This window comes from Cuculus canorus, chromosome 9 (genome assembly GCF_017976375.1).
Source record: "Cuculus canorus isolate bCucCan1 chromosome 9, bCucCan1.pri, whole genome shotgun sequence".
NCBI lineage: Eukaryota > Metazoa > Chordata > Aves > Cuculiformes > Cuculidae > Cuculus > Cuculus canorus.
This window is the reverse complement of record NC_071409.1, coordinates 11,463,987-11,479,552: the sequence shown is the minus strand read 5'-3', so window position 1 is coordinate 11,479,552 and position 15,566 is coordinate 11,463,987. Positions and strand designations below refer to the sequence as shown.

The following is a 15,566-nucleotide window of genomic DNA, read 5'->3' as shown; positions in this document are numbered from 1 at the left end:
CCAGTTAAGATCCAGGAGTGAAAGGTTGTTTTTTTCTGTATTTACTGAGTACATCGAGGCTTCTTTAGCTGGTCTAAATCGGTGTAGCTCTGGTGGATTTATACCTGCTGAGGAGCTGTCCCTTTTTGTTCATTACTAATTTCTCAAACTCATTCTGACTTGATTTTCAGTTAGTTCACCTTGACTTATTGTCCTTCATTATTTTAATATTCATTTATGGTTTTGATCACCTGCTGACTCAATCATTTTTGAGCCCTTGTTATTTCATTGCAATAACTAATTTCTAACACTAACAATCTTGACTTTTCTAATCATTGTTTACTTTCTTTTTTCTCCTTTTTCCTCCATTTTCCTTTGGTGTCCTCATTAATCTTCTCTCACCAAAAATTTTTTTCTGACGCTTCAACATTTTTTCGTGATGACAATGATTATTAATTTACATTTTACTTATTTAAACTCATTCAATTTCTTCCCCTTACACAGTGAAAATTGCTGTAGAGTCCATTAAAATCCCTCAGCTAATTCCTGGTGGATTCTGGCAGTCTGTGCAAGTTCTTGTTGCTAGAGTAGCATTTCTTGAGGATAAGTAATCCTGATCACTTTTCTTTGTTTTGGGACTGGCAACATACAGCAAACAGTCAAAAACTGTTAAAAGCTTTGAACTAGAATTTCATATGGAAAAATAATTCTGCATCCTCCATTTTAGTTGTTTAATGATGTTTTCTCTACTGCTCCTATTATTACTCCAAGGACATACTTGACTGCAAAAGTCTGATTTCCTCCAGTAGAGAGGAAAGGTAGGGCAGTATTGTTGGTCAAATGTATGGAGGAATGGTAGGGTGATACTGTTGGTCAAATGCTGCATCAAAGATAATCCCACATGTAGGATGGATCTTTGCTTTACACAGCGAGTGATTTCCTCTGTGGAGGTGTTCTGAAGAAGGAAAAAAGCTGCTATTTTGATTTAACATTTGACTGTGAATGATTTAATAATGCTGATATTCTTCCACTTCTGTGAATATTTTATTATAAGCTTTATGAAGAATCTGTAACTTCAAGTGTAAATGAGTGTGAAAAAATGGCTTTCACTTAGGTTTCTCCTCGTATATACACCGTTTTGTAGCTCCACCCTTACTCATCTGATGAAATACATAGTTATAAATGAAAAGCGATGTCAATCATTACAGATTTCATGTACTATTATGAAGGAAGACTTATTAGCAGAAGATTGGCAGATGTTCTTGGTCATCATGGGTCAATCATTTAATTGTCAGTTGTATTGGTTTATTTATAGTAAACCCAAAGTTGTGCAGGGGGGAAATCAAAATGGAGTCTTATGGAATATTTCACCTGAGAATTTCATTGCATTGTAACTATGGCGCTTATCTTAAACAGCTCCAGCAACAGAGATCAAACTGTTTTCATTCTGAAGTTATTGTTCTCATTTTCCTTTTGCAAGTGCTGATTGTTGAACCTTCAAATGTATCTGCAGCTTATAAATACCTGAGAACACAAAACCCAGCACACTAAAATCCAACTTCAGCTTTTATTGGCTCATATTTCACTCTCTGAGACTGATCTCTCACTCTGGAGCTCTCCCTGTAAGGCTGAATCAAAATCACATATTGCATTTTGCTTTGTGACTAAAAGGGTACACCGACAGAGGCTCAGAGAAGTGTGTGCAGAGGTGCTAATCTCTAGCTGTACAAACTAGATCTACTGCTGGTATTCACTTGCTGGAGCAGTGCAACACACTGCTGGCAGTCGGGTACACTGTGCTATAGAAAAATCAGCCTCCTCGAGGATCCTCATAATGTTTCCTTCTTTGTTCAGAACATTTCTGTTGTGAAACGTTTTGATGAACCGCTCCTTGAAGTGGGAGGGGGAAAAATCAGGTATAGGTTTTGATCTCAGCAGGAGTCAGAAGTCAGGAGCAGTTACTTCTGGCAGAGGCACCGTACTGATTTCGGTGAGGGATGGGGGATGTGAGGGTGCCAGCTCCTGGTAATAGCTTGTCTTCTTGCATGTTGGCAGTGTTTGGGTTGCAGCAGCCCCCCTGGAGCTCGCAAAGGCAAGTGGCTGGCTGTGCCGTTCTGGAAAGTAAGGACTGGGGATCTAAGCTCTTCTTAGATCTAAGCTCTTCTTAGAGCTGAACTCCCCTGGGGATGCTGTTGTCCAGCAGCCTGAATCTTGCAGCTGCCTCTCTCAGCTAACTGGTGGGATTTCCCTTTCCATCCAGCAGCTCTGGGCGGTGCGGTGGGGAGCAGCCAGTCCAGCCTGCTGCCCACTCAGGGATCAGCGCTCAATGCCAGCCTAAGTTTTGCAAGGGCTGCAGCAACCAAGATTCTCGCTCTCCTAAAAATTCCCAAGACAGCCCAGAAGCTGTGGTGCATTTTGCTTTTGTAAGAGGCAGCAGCTCCAGAGTGAGGCTGCTTTGCTGTGCTTTTAGAAACCTACAGCGAGCAGTGGCTCTCCCCAGGTAGCTGCAGGCACTGCAGCTACGGCTTTCTCCCCCAAGAACTGGCAACTTGCCTGTCTTTCAACTAAGCAAGAGATGGTGCAGCGCTCAAAGTGCTGTATAACCTATCCCCCTGAGAACACCAAGGACCTCAAGAAGCAATGATGAAAACATACCGTTCTAATAAGCTGACTGCCTTTAGCAGTTTTTATTTTCAGGGTCTCTGGTGCTATGTAAAAGTTTGAATAATATTTAACCGTATTTTAATAATGGTACAAAAAAATCCAAATATTTGTGTGTGTGTGTGTGTGTGTGTGTGATGGACAAAAATAAAACCTTGAGCAATAGTAACTGTGCCATGAGAGTGTAGGTCTTTTCATTTCGTAGTATTGAAAAAGAAGGTTTATAGTAAAGTTGTTTTGGTAGTAACAGATTGGTTCTCACAAGTCAGTGCAGAAACCTTTCCAGTTAGGACATACTGTTTTGCAGTTGAGATCGCTACCAACAGTTATCAAACATCTTTGTGGCATCTCCGTGAAGTCCAAAGATCAGGCAAGAGGTTGAGTGTGATCTTTCTAAAATCCTGGTAGAATATAAATAAATTAATCCAGATTCACTAGACTTCAAAGAAGTCATCTTCTATTGCTAGCCCAGAGAGAGTGATTGTAAGTTTAAGCAATGTTTGAAAGGACCAAAATGGGGGCACAGAAGTAATTTTGCTTTGCTGAGCCAGTAGCAGGAGAAGCTGTTTTAGGGAAGACAAAGCACCACCAATATCACAACATCATGAAGGCCAGATACAGTATCTCTATTTGAGTACCATTTACTCACCTGCAGGAATCCCAATTAACTGGAATTACCACCCCAATTAAGCAGCAGTCCTTGCCATTAAGTATCATTAGGCTTAATTTGGTTCCCTGGGAAATGTCCCGATTAAGCGGATTTCATGATTAAGCACCTGTAATAAATGTTTTAGCTTACATCTAAAATTCTTTTTTATTTCATAGGATCTGATCTCTAGCACCCAAATAGGAACTAATATGCCAACTATTGCTTTTGTCATTTTGTTTTATTAATTGTCGTGTTTATACTAACTTCTTATCTTGGCTTTGCAAAGTTTTGACAAGGAAATCTTAGTATTTTTGCCGGGTGATTTTGTAATGCAAATATATCCCTATATATCTCACTGCTCTTGGTATCTACCTGACAGCCTGATTAATATTTTGGCACTGATTTTTAAGGGAGCAGCAAACCTCACATGAACAACAGTCATATTTTGAGGAAATGCCTGATTTGCTGTACTTTGGAGGAAGTTCCCTTGGCCAGTCTTAAGTTTCTGCCTGGAGGAAGGACAATATTTCATAACCAGAAACAGGTATAGAAAATATTGCCAGTACCAGACTGCTCAAGTGACCGTGCATCAGGCTTCCTTTCTTTAAAATGAGGTGGTGACAGATAAGCTGCGTTACAGGAAAGATGTCTTGCCTGAGACAGCAGCCTAAATTAGGGTCTATGTTGTTGGTGCCAGGAGGATGGAGAGGTACCCAAGACAGCTGTAAATAAGGGACCAGATCAGTTCAGCCACGGAAAGCTTTGCTGGGTTTAATTTACACTACAGCTCATGAAATAAAGCCCTCTAGAGGAACTAAACAATATAATGAGAAATAGAGCGGGGAATTGTGGGGTTTAGTACTGCAAACACATAAAGATCTAATACCAGTTGGCGGTAGCATCTCTGATTAGTTGAGTATAAGCTGATGACTCCCATATAATCATGGTGTCAGATTTGTCTTGAATAGCAGCAAGGCCAGTGCTTTTGCCAAAGGAATGCAACACCATTGGCAAGTGTCTATTTGTGGAGCCCAAATTATTTTTTTAAACAAAACCCATCTCTGGTACACTGACCCTCCACTGAATCCAAGTCTGGGATCCAAGAGATTCTCAGCAGGGATTTTTGGCCGTATGGCCAAGAGTATGTTTGTGATGTTATATCACAATATATAGTGAAAGTTGCTAAATGGTGACAAAGCCACCTTACTTCTCTAAAGGAAGTGCTTAAGTTTACTTTTTTTGCTGAATTTAAATTAACAGATCAGATAAAAGAGAATATATATGGGCAAAATCTATTAAAAATAGTCAAGGGAAGAAGCAAAGAAAAGGAAGTGGAGTTATTTCTCTAAGAGATTAAACTGGAAAGGAATAGAATGGAACTGTATAGGGACTCCTTTAATCAGCTGTCTCTCTAATGGAAAAGTATGACCGAGGAATCTTTTTTTGCATGTATGAAAGATCAAGGGGTTTTAGTCACAAAATAATGATGGGAACATACATTAATTTGTAGGATCAGAAGGCAATGAAAAAATGGGACTACAAGAACTTCATGACATTATGTAAAGGGGGTTTAAATTTTGAACTTGTGTCATGCACACATTCCTGAAGAGGACAAAAAGCAAGGAAAAGGTCTTGTCAGGAAGGGAAACACTTCTATAATATAAACAACTCTAAATATAAACAAATGTGCTTTTGGTCCCCAAAATGCTAAGGAAAACATACCAAGAATAATAGAAACTCTTTAAAAGAGTTTTCACATCTGGTGGGGCATTTCTCTCTCCCCTTCCCACTCCCATTCTACCCCCATCCCTCTCTCTGTCTCTGTTATTCTGTCTCTCTCCCTCTTTTATCCCACATTCAGGTATTCAGCAGCAGAAATAATATGAGAAATTTTGGCACTTTCCTACAGATAATCCTGCAATTGCATTGGCCTCAGAAAAAATATTCAGATTTATAAATTGCTTAAAGTAGGTTTATCTTTTGATGTGTGCATAAAACCCGTAAATGTTAATGTTGGGTCTGGGCTTCAAAAGGAGAGTATGCCCCTTGCTGTACTGTGGAGTTAAGACATAAGGAAATTTAGGAAATGGAAAAACCTATCTGGCTCAGCACTTCTGCTGGGAATTGGATCTCTCCTGTCTATATAATTTTATATTGTTTTCCTGCGTACAAAACCAGGCATGAGTACGTCAGATTATTTCTGTGTTTTTTCCCTTGCTTGTCTTGATTTTTGTATCGACTTTTCCTTCTCCTCCCAATGCTTGTATATAAAATAAAACAGATCAATAGTTTCCAGCTGAGTTATTTACATTGCTTATGTAACAGAGGTGAGAGATGGAACGCTGACCAAAAGGTCACCTGACCTTTCATCTCCTACTGCACTGAGTACTTGGAGCCTACTAATGTAAAACTTAAAAAGAAGTAATTGTAGAGTTTGGTAATGAGTCCAGGTATGAAGAGTATGTGCGTCAGTAACTACAGCCCTGCTGTAAACCTGGAATTGATTATACGCTTCAGCTCTGGGATTCAGGAAAGCAAATGTGAATGATGTTTTATTAAACCAAAATGTTTAAGCTGAATAGCACGTCTTTCCTTTTGCAGCTGGAGTTACCTAAGAATGAAGACCCAAATGCCGTGTCAGCCAGAGATACGGAAACAGGCTTGCTGGCTGTAGAACAGTCAGGTGCACTCATGGGGACGATAGTCTAAACAGGACAGCCTTTTGTGAGGACCAGCAGATAAGGGGAGAAGTGGCCCAAAGCTAAGACTTTGGAAAGGACTTCTTCATTTTACATTTTATTTAACAGAAGTTTTAACAGGGATGGTCTCTTGTGTTGCTGAAGTGCAGGGGCTAACGATTTTAGTGGCTGTGCACTTTCTTCTGTTGGCCCACCTTTACGAAAAATAGAGCTGTAAGGGGCTAGCAGAGAACCACAAACTGCACGTGAAGAGAGGTATCAGAGGAGTGTTTGAGGCCACAGAGAAAGGCATGGGGGGGTGTTTCCTAAAGTGCTAGCATTTGTTCTAGTATGGGAGGTGAGATGGGAATTACTGAACTGAGTTTGAGAGTCAGAAGGAAAATATCAGCGTCTGCAAAAATGTTTTATGCAGTCTTTTGTAAACCAATATGGAGCAGAACTCTGATAGTTCAGAACGACAGAGCAGTTCTCCATTTGCTGTCTCCTGCAAGGGTGCCTTTTTCCTAGACCAGGGACAATTAAATATGTCCCTGTTTCCAAAGAGGAATTTGCTGATGTTTTCTAAAAGATTTAGTCTTTCATAGTGTTTATCCACAGCAACTTCAAGCTACGTAAGTGAATTTTTCACAATTTCACTGATGGTACTTTGGTTTTGACTGCAGATGTGTAGCGGTGCTTCCTGCTGGCTGGATTCCTTCAAGCACAATAAAGTTCTCAAGACAATACAAAGTGAAGCTTTTGAAATAATTTCCTTAGCCGAGACCTGTATCTTACACTGATGCAAGAGGGGTTCTCTCTGCATGGGGAAATGTGGAGGCAGGAGCTTTAACTCGGACTTTACGCTCTTTTAAAAGCAGTATTGTAAAGCTGTCGAGACTTGATGAAAATAACCAGTAACATATTTTACTTGGAGAGATTCAGTATTTTGGCCAGCATGCTAAGCAATACTGTATTGTTTCTAGTAAAATAACTGTTGAGGGACTTCATAGGTCCTAAAGAGTCCTATTCAACAGAAAATGCAGTTTCTGCATTCTTCAGTTATAAAGTCAGGCTGATTTCCAAGACCTCTGTATACACTTCCAATGAGAGTTTGCATGTTTGTCATTAATCAGTAGTGGGTGAAAAAAAACCTGAACACTTGTAAACAGAAGGCTTAGTGATCAAAAGGAACATAGCAGGCTATAAATATTTTTTGCTAAATGTTATATATTGCACTCTTTGTTTACTATTTTAGTGTTTGCTATAATATTTAAAAAATGGCCTGAGCAATGTGATGCTAAAGTTCTTGCACACGTCTTCATCTCTACTGATGAACTGATCTCAAACAATTGTTTGAATCCTGAACAAGAGGACCCTTTATTATTATTTTTGTTCTTCCACATGATCACAAAACTTTCTCAGTAGAGAGCTGGTACCATCAGACTTCTAAACAGATTGCAGGTTAAAGGAGTCCCTCAGACAATACAAATAAGTATTCGTTTATTATATGCAAATATAACAGGTTGACATAAAACCCATGACTTGAGTCAACTAGAAAATAATACTATAACTGAGGCATGTTTTTGAAGTTACTATTTAGCTTCATATAAGGGGAGAAAATCTCCTGTAGCTCAGATGGGCTTATTTGAAACCAAAGCTTTTGATGTTATAATGTGCAGTCTAAATTCATTAATCCCTCTGTTGAAAAAAAGTCTCTTAAATGAGTAATAAACATAATAATGAAAATAACTGCCAGGAAGAACATGAGTTACATTACACTTAGTATTCCAGCTAAAGATGAAAATGAACTTTGGAAACACAGGTTATGCTAAATGAATTTAATTTGTGTTTTGATACAGAATATTTAAACATGTTGTTATTTCTGGCACCAGGGCTGATAGCTATTAAATGAGAACATCTAAGAACATCAAAGGAGCTGGACTTTTTATACTCTTCAGCACCCCCTTGGAGATGTTTATCTGGGCTGTTATCTGGATCCCATACAAGCATCGAACAATGTGCCAGTCTCACCAAGTTACTCTCTTTTCCCAAAAGTTCTGACGCATGCATTTCCTGCACAAATGTTCCGTATTTTAGAGTTCACTACAAGTGCACAAATAAAAGTAGTTTGTACTAACAGACTTGACTGTAGATACTTGAAGTTTTTCTTCTATAAAGTATTTGAAATAGAAAAGAAAACTTCCTTCTGTTTGACTCAAACTAAGTTTCCAGATGTCAGGGTCAAAGGTTGGAGATAAAAGTATCAGGTTTTGGCCTACTCTGACTAGACTCCAGGCCCAAATGTGTGAGATCTTCCCTAGAGGGGGTTCCTTTTGTACTGGTTCAGTTTTCTTCTTTAGCCTCTCCCAGTAAGAGGTCCCATTCCACGCTGCTGAATTATGATCCTTCATCTTAATCGTTAAGACACTTAAAACTTGTATTTACTGTTTAACGCTTGGCTGCAAGTCAAACCTTTTAAATATCTCTTTTTAAAACTTTTCCATTTCTGAAGGTTGTTAATTCTTTTCTTCCTGGGGCTTTGGTGACTGTGCATGGGTCCTCTCAGCTGACATTACAAGATTCCTGCTCCAACTATACCAACAGTGTGCAATAAAACAAGAAAGAAGCTTTACAATATATAATACATCAGAAGGTGTATAAAGAATACAACATATTAGCCCTGCTCCCCCTTGGCATGTTCACTGGCTTTTGGGGTTGTTTGGTTTTTTCTCAGCAGCTGAAACTCTTCGGCTACCTGAGAGAAAAAATTAGAACTGGGACATAAGTGAACAGTCGAGCCTAGAAATTGGTCGAGCCAGGTATTTATTCATATAAATATTAGGGTTTGAAACAATAAAAGGAAGGCCGTGAGGACTAATTGTAAGTGTTGCTGTTCAAGGCTAACCTTTTTCTGGTGACAGGGTACTTCGGCTAAATCCTAAAGATCTACATGTGTGAAGAAATCACCCTTCTGATCATGTAGACTGTGGACCTAAGACATTCTTCCCGCACTCCTCAGTGGAGAAAAAGGTACTGCTTGGTTACAGATTCTGACTTCTTCACTCATTCTCCTCCTCTGTACTTCACTAGACAACCGCATTCCCATGTGGTACACAAATGTGCATGCTCCTCATGCCTTCCCCAGCTGTGCTCTCCTGTCTCCTCTCATGGAAGCATGCCAATTCATCTCCGTTCGGCAAAGAAGGCAGAACAGAATCTGAGAGGTGACCAGCACTGCGGCAGATAGCATACAGTTTGGAGAGACCTAGTTCTGAAGGGAATTGAGACCCAAGGTGTCCTCTGAGCTCTGGCTTTGCTCCCATGACCTCTGTTGAATCACTCCTGTACACTTAGCGGTAAACAAAAGTAGATCCTCCCCAGGTACTATGAGGAGTAACTAATAAAACCACTAAGGATAATTGAACTGACACTTGCAGATGGATACCTAAGGTAAGGAAGTAAAGTCGCATGATGTATCCTAGAGCCATTATTTACATTGGAAGAAAGGTTCACCTCCAACTGCCAATTTCTGCCTTAGTGCAGGAAAGCACTTCCAGATACCACAAAAAATGGAGACAGAAAATATCTTTTAAGTTACTAAGTTTAGCCCCTTGCCAATATTGGGTTTTCCCCACGTGTACTGTGCAACACTTTGTACTGTCTAGTTTTAAACAATTCAAACGAGGAACTTGACTACTTGCCTTGGGTGGCAGTGTTAGGAGCAGTTTGAAAGCTGCTTAGCTTTCCTTTTTCTGTGACATGGCAGTTAGGAAAGTCAGATGCCTGCTATGTTTGGAAGACCCTAGAGGAATGAGGCAGCGGAAGACTACGAGTTACAGTGATGTGGAAAAAAGGCCTCTTTTTGTAATCTGTCAAGGGGTTCCTTGCGTGAGGGCAGTGGCACAGAAAGCCAAATGAACAGTGAAATCGGTGCAGAAAGCGGCTGCTGACAGAGGCATTGAGGAAAACTTCACATATGGCAGATCTAGCGTGGGCTCGGGGCAGTAATCTTTAACAAGGTGGTGTGGTTGTAGAAATAAGATTTCCTGTAGATAGGGGACTGTCGTAGTGGGACTATGCTGAAGATGAGCTCAAAGAGACAAGAAAAGGCCAGACGTATAGGAATGAGAAAAATTTCCATAGTAAAATCCTGGGGTCAGGATGTGCTGGAGTCTTGCTGGTAGTAAAGCAGTGGTAGTTGTGGGCTGGGACAGGGAAGAAAGTCTGGGCTGGATGAGATGCTGACAAGGAGGAAAGTGGACAGTTTCACAATGAGCCACAGCAATATTTGTAATACTGTACATGCATTAAGGTTTGTAAACGGGGTTATTTTAAGTAGTTACTTTGATGTTGCTAAAGCATGTCTGTGTCGCTCTACTGCACATGCACAGATTGTTCCTGTGTGTTATATATCTATTAGCATTATGGTAGTGTTAATTTTCATGAAGGAGACCACATTTTAGTAATATTTTCAGGGGCTATTTTAAACGTTGCTTCTTTGCTTTTTATTAAGGTACTTTGTGCTTCAGATGATTTGTCTGCTGATTTATTTGATTTTGGTTTGAAGTGAACCCACACAAAACGTCGCACTTGTTCACCTGTGATCTTTTAATTGAATTGTGTTTTCTTCATTTATTCCTGTTATCCTGACTTATTTTATCCCCTACCCATTCTGAAATTATACAACTTCCCACCAGGTGTTTACGTTATTCTACCTCTTATAGGCCAAATATTTTGGACAAAATTCTGCCTTGACCTTTGCAAGCCCCTAAACTCATATCTAGTGGAAGCTTTGTGAAGTCAAGGAATTATGTGAGGTGCAGCACAAAGTTGGATTGTTCCCTGAGAAGTTCAGGAACCAAGGCACAGTCCTTCCTGTTCTTGGCTAAAAGGGCAGTTCAGTACAATACTGCCACTATCACGACTGCTGCCTTTTAAACAAATTAGACCGTGTTTCTTACCTTTCCAGTTAATGAGGTCAAAATCATGTATATTTCCAGGAGTATTTTAAAGATGAACCTGGAGCTTTTGAAAGTGTTAGCTCCTGATTCGAGGCCCACATGATTTAAAATATATTAAAATACAATATATTTTGTTATTAGGTTTCATAAACTGTTCACTTACATAGTTTTCTGTTCTTTAGAACAGTCTTCTTTCAGTCTGTTGTCAAACACACCTGCCAGGGCCTATATTCTTCTCATCAATCATCATTAGGAGAGAGATTTCAAAGCAAGCAGCCTCTGACAACTACCTGAGACAATGCGGAGTGGGTAGAACATATACGAACACTCATATTTAGAGTAAAAAACTGAACTTGTGAGGAGCTGACAATGCAAAAGATAAGCCATATGGTGGGTCAGAGAGAAGCTCAGTTATACATATGGACAGATTTTGCTGGGCAGTTTGACGAGAGCATGCCTGTCAGTAGCTTGGATGTGGGCAGTGAGAGACGAGGATGAAAAGCCAAAGCGTTACCTGCAGAGTCACTGCTAATGTTGCTCTGGGACAGAGCAAAGAGGCTGAGGGAGAAAGCAAAAGTGATGTCAGCTGAGCAGTGGCAAGGAAGAGCTTGGATCTGTGAACAAAGAAACCCCTTGCTGTTTGATTCCTGCTCTGCTTGCTCTCTGGTTGTGTCAGAGACTGGAGGTGATGTGATTTACCTAACAGCCTTGGGTTTACACTTGGTGTTTTGCGGTTAGATTTCATAAAATGGGCTCCAACTGAGGTGTTCTGCTGTTTGGGTTTTTTTTCTAGCTAAGTTTGCATATTGCAGAGAAAATATGTTTCCCCTTCTGTCTCTCTTTTTGCTTCTACTGCTCCTAATGGAAGTTGCATATGTAAAACTTTAAAGGAACTGGGCTGGGGTCACATCTTGACAAAAAGGCAGACAAAATAATAAATCAGTAATTGATGTCACTGAATTACTAGCAGAGATTAATGATTCCTCTCAGGAGGGGGTGGAAGGGGTGTATGTTTGTGTTAATAACTATTTTTATTTTCTTTAAAGTGCTGTCAAAGAATTGGAGCAGTAAACTTGCCTGGGCAGCAAAATATTTTTTGACCAGAAGACCTGTAATGGGATAATGCCCTTTCTCTTCCTTTCTTTCCTCTGTTCCGCTTCTTCTTGTAGCTTTAAAGCATATTAAATATAGTTGATTATGGTGGCCATAAGAAAGCCAATGAATACTTTAAAAGGAAACCTACTGTTTGATCATCTCAAGTAGAATGAAGGGGAAATACCCTTGGAAAAATATTTCTGCAGTTTTGTTTTTGTTTTTAGAGCCACATTTTTTTCCTAGTTTGTCTTTAAAGGATAATAGCAGATTTGGAAATCAATCGTGAGGTCACCTGAAAAAACAACAATAATAATAACAGCAAAACTTTTTTTAAGACTGCTCTCAACTCTCACTTCTCACCCAAAATGTTTCTTTTCACAAACTGGACAAAATTAATGCTGTTTGAGAGACCGTGACCATTCAGATTATGTTTTAATAGTGTTGTGGTTGACCAGTATTCATTTGATTACATTTGTAGAGGCTTTAGGGAGTCTATCCAGACATCTGAAAGATATTACGATACTTACAGTAATTTGTCATGTGTATCTGGATTCTGGCTGTAGGTTTGCTATTCTGGCTTTGGAATAACTCTATTTAGGTCAACGAGCTACTTCAGATTTTACATGTTTACTGACTTTATCATCTGCATTTTGGTATCTTAGCAATTTGCTCTAATTCTGAAAGGATTCTGAAGACGGCAAGAAGGTTGTCAGTGACAGCAGGTACAATTTGCGATTGGTGTACAGTACATGAAGGGGTTACTTACTTTATTGTTCTCATTGGACTTATTTTATAAGAAACCCTGAAGGAGGTATAGTCTTTTCCACTCCTTTTCTGCCAACCTCAGTTCTCCCACACTTGCCCTTGTGCTCAGGACAAATAGGAAATATACAGAGCATTAACATAAAACATAAATAGGGAAGATGTGGAACTAGAGGGAAAGTAAGTAAATCTACCAGTAGCATTTCCAGGATTTAAAACTTGGCAGTGCTGTGTCAGTGAAGCACAAGAGATACTTATAATTATCAGAATTATCAGAATTGGGCTCTATCTAAAGGAAGGTATTGCAAAGAGTTGCTCAGAATTCCTCCATAACCATGCCATAGAATTTGACCAGCTTTCTCCATTCGATACACTTGGTTCAGTTGAGCTGTATGAGCTTAATGAAGACATCCAAACTTCATTGGTTGGCTTCAAGTGGCAAGGGAATCCTGTGGTTATTAGGTAAAGAAAGCTTTTGTAGCTCCAGCTATTCCATGATTCATATCAAATAACTGGTCCTACTTCTGTCTACAAACTTTTCTTCCTAAACTCCCATAAACTACTAAAATCCTGTCTCCTCTCCATGGAAGATCAGTGAAGGCATCCAAGATGTCACCTTGTGATCCTGACGTATATTAATCACCTTTTCAGCTGCTTTAGTCTCTCTCTGGCAGCAGATTTTCCAGGTCCCCTTCTCAGAGTTTAACTATTCGCCAGCATTTAGAGTATACTCAGAAAATCTTTGTTAGCTGTAAAACATTATGTTTGAAAATGTTGCTGGGATTTGCACAGGAAACTCAGTGAATCAGAAACTGCTGTCACCCCCTCCCCACTCTACATGTTGTCAGTAAGTCTGTCCCTTAAGTACAAGTGTATATATTCCAGAAAATCAAATTAGTTTAAAAGTAATTATCATAAGAGTCAGATGGAGCTAATACAAGAAACGCAGTAAGTGTGTTTGTATCTTTATTTGGATCGTAACTATATTTAAAAGTAAATGGAACTAAGCCATTTCCCTTAATAATTTTCTGCTCAAACATGCAGCGCGAGTATCAATGCATATAAAGTGACTTTAGGCTTGTGTAAATGGATACTTTGCAGTCAGAGCTTTATAATAATTATTTTCATAATTTAAATATTTTCCCCTGACATTTAGTGATTTTAAATGTAGCCTTTAACTGAATTTTTAAATTAGTATGGGTTATACTTTAATTTCATTAATGATCTTGATAGTTTCTGAGTGATCCCATTATATTAATTCTTCTTCAACACTGAGTTATTTACTCTTTATTTCTGTAATTTTCTCCGGATATTATTATTCCTTGCTCATTTGTAGCATCTAGCTGATTCTGCTGATATGTTAAAGAACCCTAAGGAAAATTAAATTGCTGCCCATTTCAGGCAGACAAAATGCTCTTACAAATTAGTCAGCAGCTAAAAGAGATGTGGAGCAAAAAGTTACTGCGAAAACAAAAAAATATCCTTTTTATGATGAGTAAACTCTACAAGCTACACATGAAAACAAAACACTATAGCCACAGTTTTACAGCTCACAAATGCTGAAGTAAATTAATAATACAGTGGCTTAAATCTTAAATGGGTTTTTAAACTCTTTATAAAGGGATCTCTGCAGGTTTTAGCCTTGTTTACAATTTTGACAATTTACCACCAGCTACTCGAGTGTATAAAATAACAGAAAATTTAAAGGAAAAACTGTACAAGGAGCTTTTATAGCTGAATTTCAGCTAATTTCAATGAGTCTGGGTAATCAATTGTCATTTGAAAGCCTTGTGGTTCATAACGCATATCCCTCTCAAAAATAATTTATGTAAAGCACCTCCGAATGCTAAATGTCTTTATACAGTAGGAACAAAAAAAAGCGTATTGTAGATGGAGAAAGACTGGATAGCCACAAAATTTATTTACAGTCATTTTGCCAATTAAAAGATGGATTTAATCACTGTGTGATGCTGTTTTCAGTAACACGCATTACTAGCGACAGATTGTGGGCTGAGAATAACAACCCTGTCTTTGACTGTGCTGTGGACCACAGGGGTGGTTTGCGTGGGGAAGTTTCATAAAGACTGGGACGAAGAAGAATTGATGCTGTGGACATTTTCGTGCTTCTCCTTTGTTGCAAACAAAGTTTAGCTGCGCAGCTTTGCAAACTCAGGCATCAGGTCCCCCCCAAGCATTTCCTCGCCACTGTAGCAGTGGCCGTATTTGCATTACCGCCCCATTTTCAACCTATAGACTTGCTTTCTTAATTTCATTTGTGTTCCACATAGAAAATGTAGCTGGTTTGTGCTAGACAACAGACAATAACTACAGCCCAGTGTTGCTGTGGGATGGAAAATACTGGCTTTTGAGTGATAGTCGTCTAGTGACTGCAAGAGAATAGCCTGTCTTACCCTTCACAGTGCGGTTGCTGTGGTCCGGCTGAAACTGTCGGACTTACATGATCGGCTAAAGATAATGCAGAAGTGTCTGTAAAAATATGACAGTAAAGCAACATTCAGGAATACACTTCTAGCTTCTTGGCTCCTCCACTTGCATAGAATTTTGAAGTTGGTTAATGATAATAAAAGTGAAAATGACTCCAGCTCTTAAGAGGAATGTTTACTCTTTTGTACTAGGAAGCTTGCATCTCTCTGCAGCTTTTATTGTCAGTTTTACTTTGTCAGTTTTACATCAAGCAGCAGGAAGAAGAAAGCATAAAAATCAAAATGAGCTGAAAAATACCTTTCAAGCTGATTTACAGAATATGATATATTACTGAAA

General features: G+C 39.2%; 1 long non-coding RNA gene across 1 annotated transcript in view; it reads left to right on the top strand.

Moving 5' to 3' along the window:
• Nucleotides 1-15,566, top strand: part of LOC128853013 (uncharacterized) — a 49,431-nt gene that overhangs the window by 33,047 nt on the left and 818 nt on the right. Inside the window, exon 2 of the long non-coding RNA XR_008451219.1 lies at nucleotides 8,889-8,997. This is a non-coding gene — a long non-coding RNA (uncharacterized LOC128853013). The remainder of the gene's footprint in view (nucleotides 1-8,888; nucleotides 8,998-15,566) is intronic.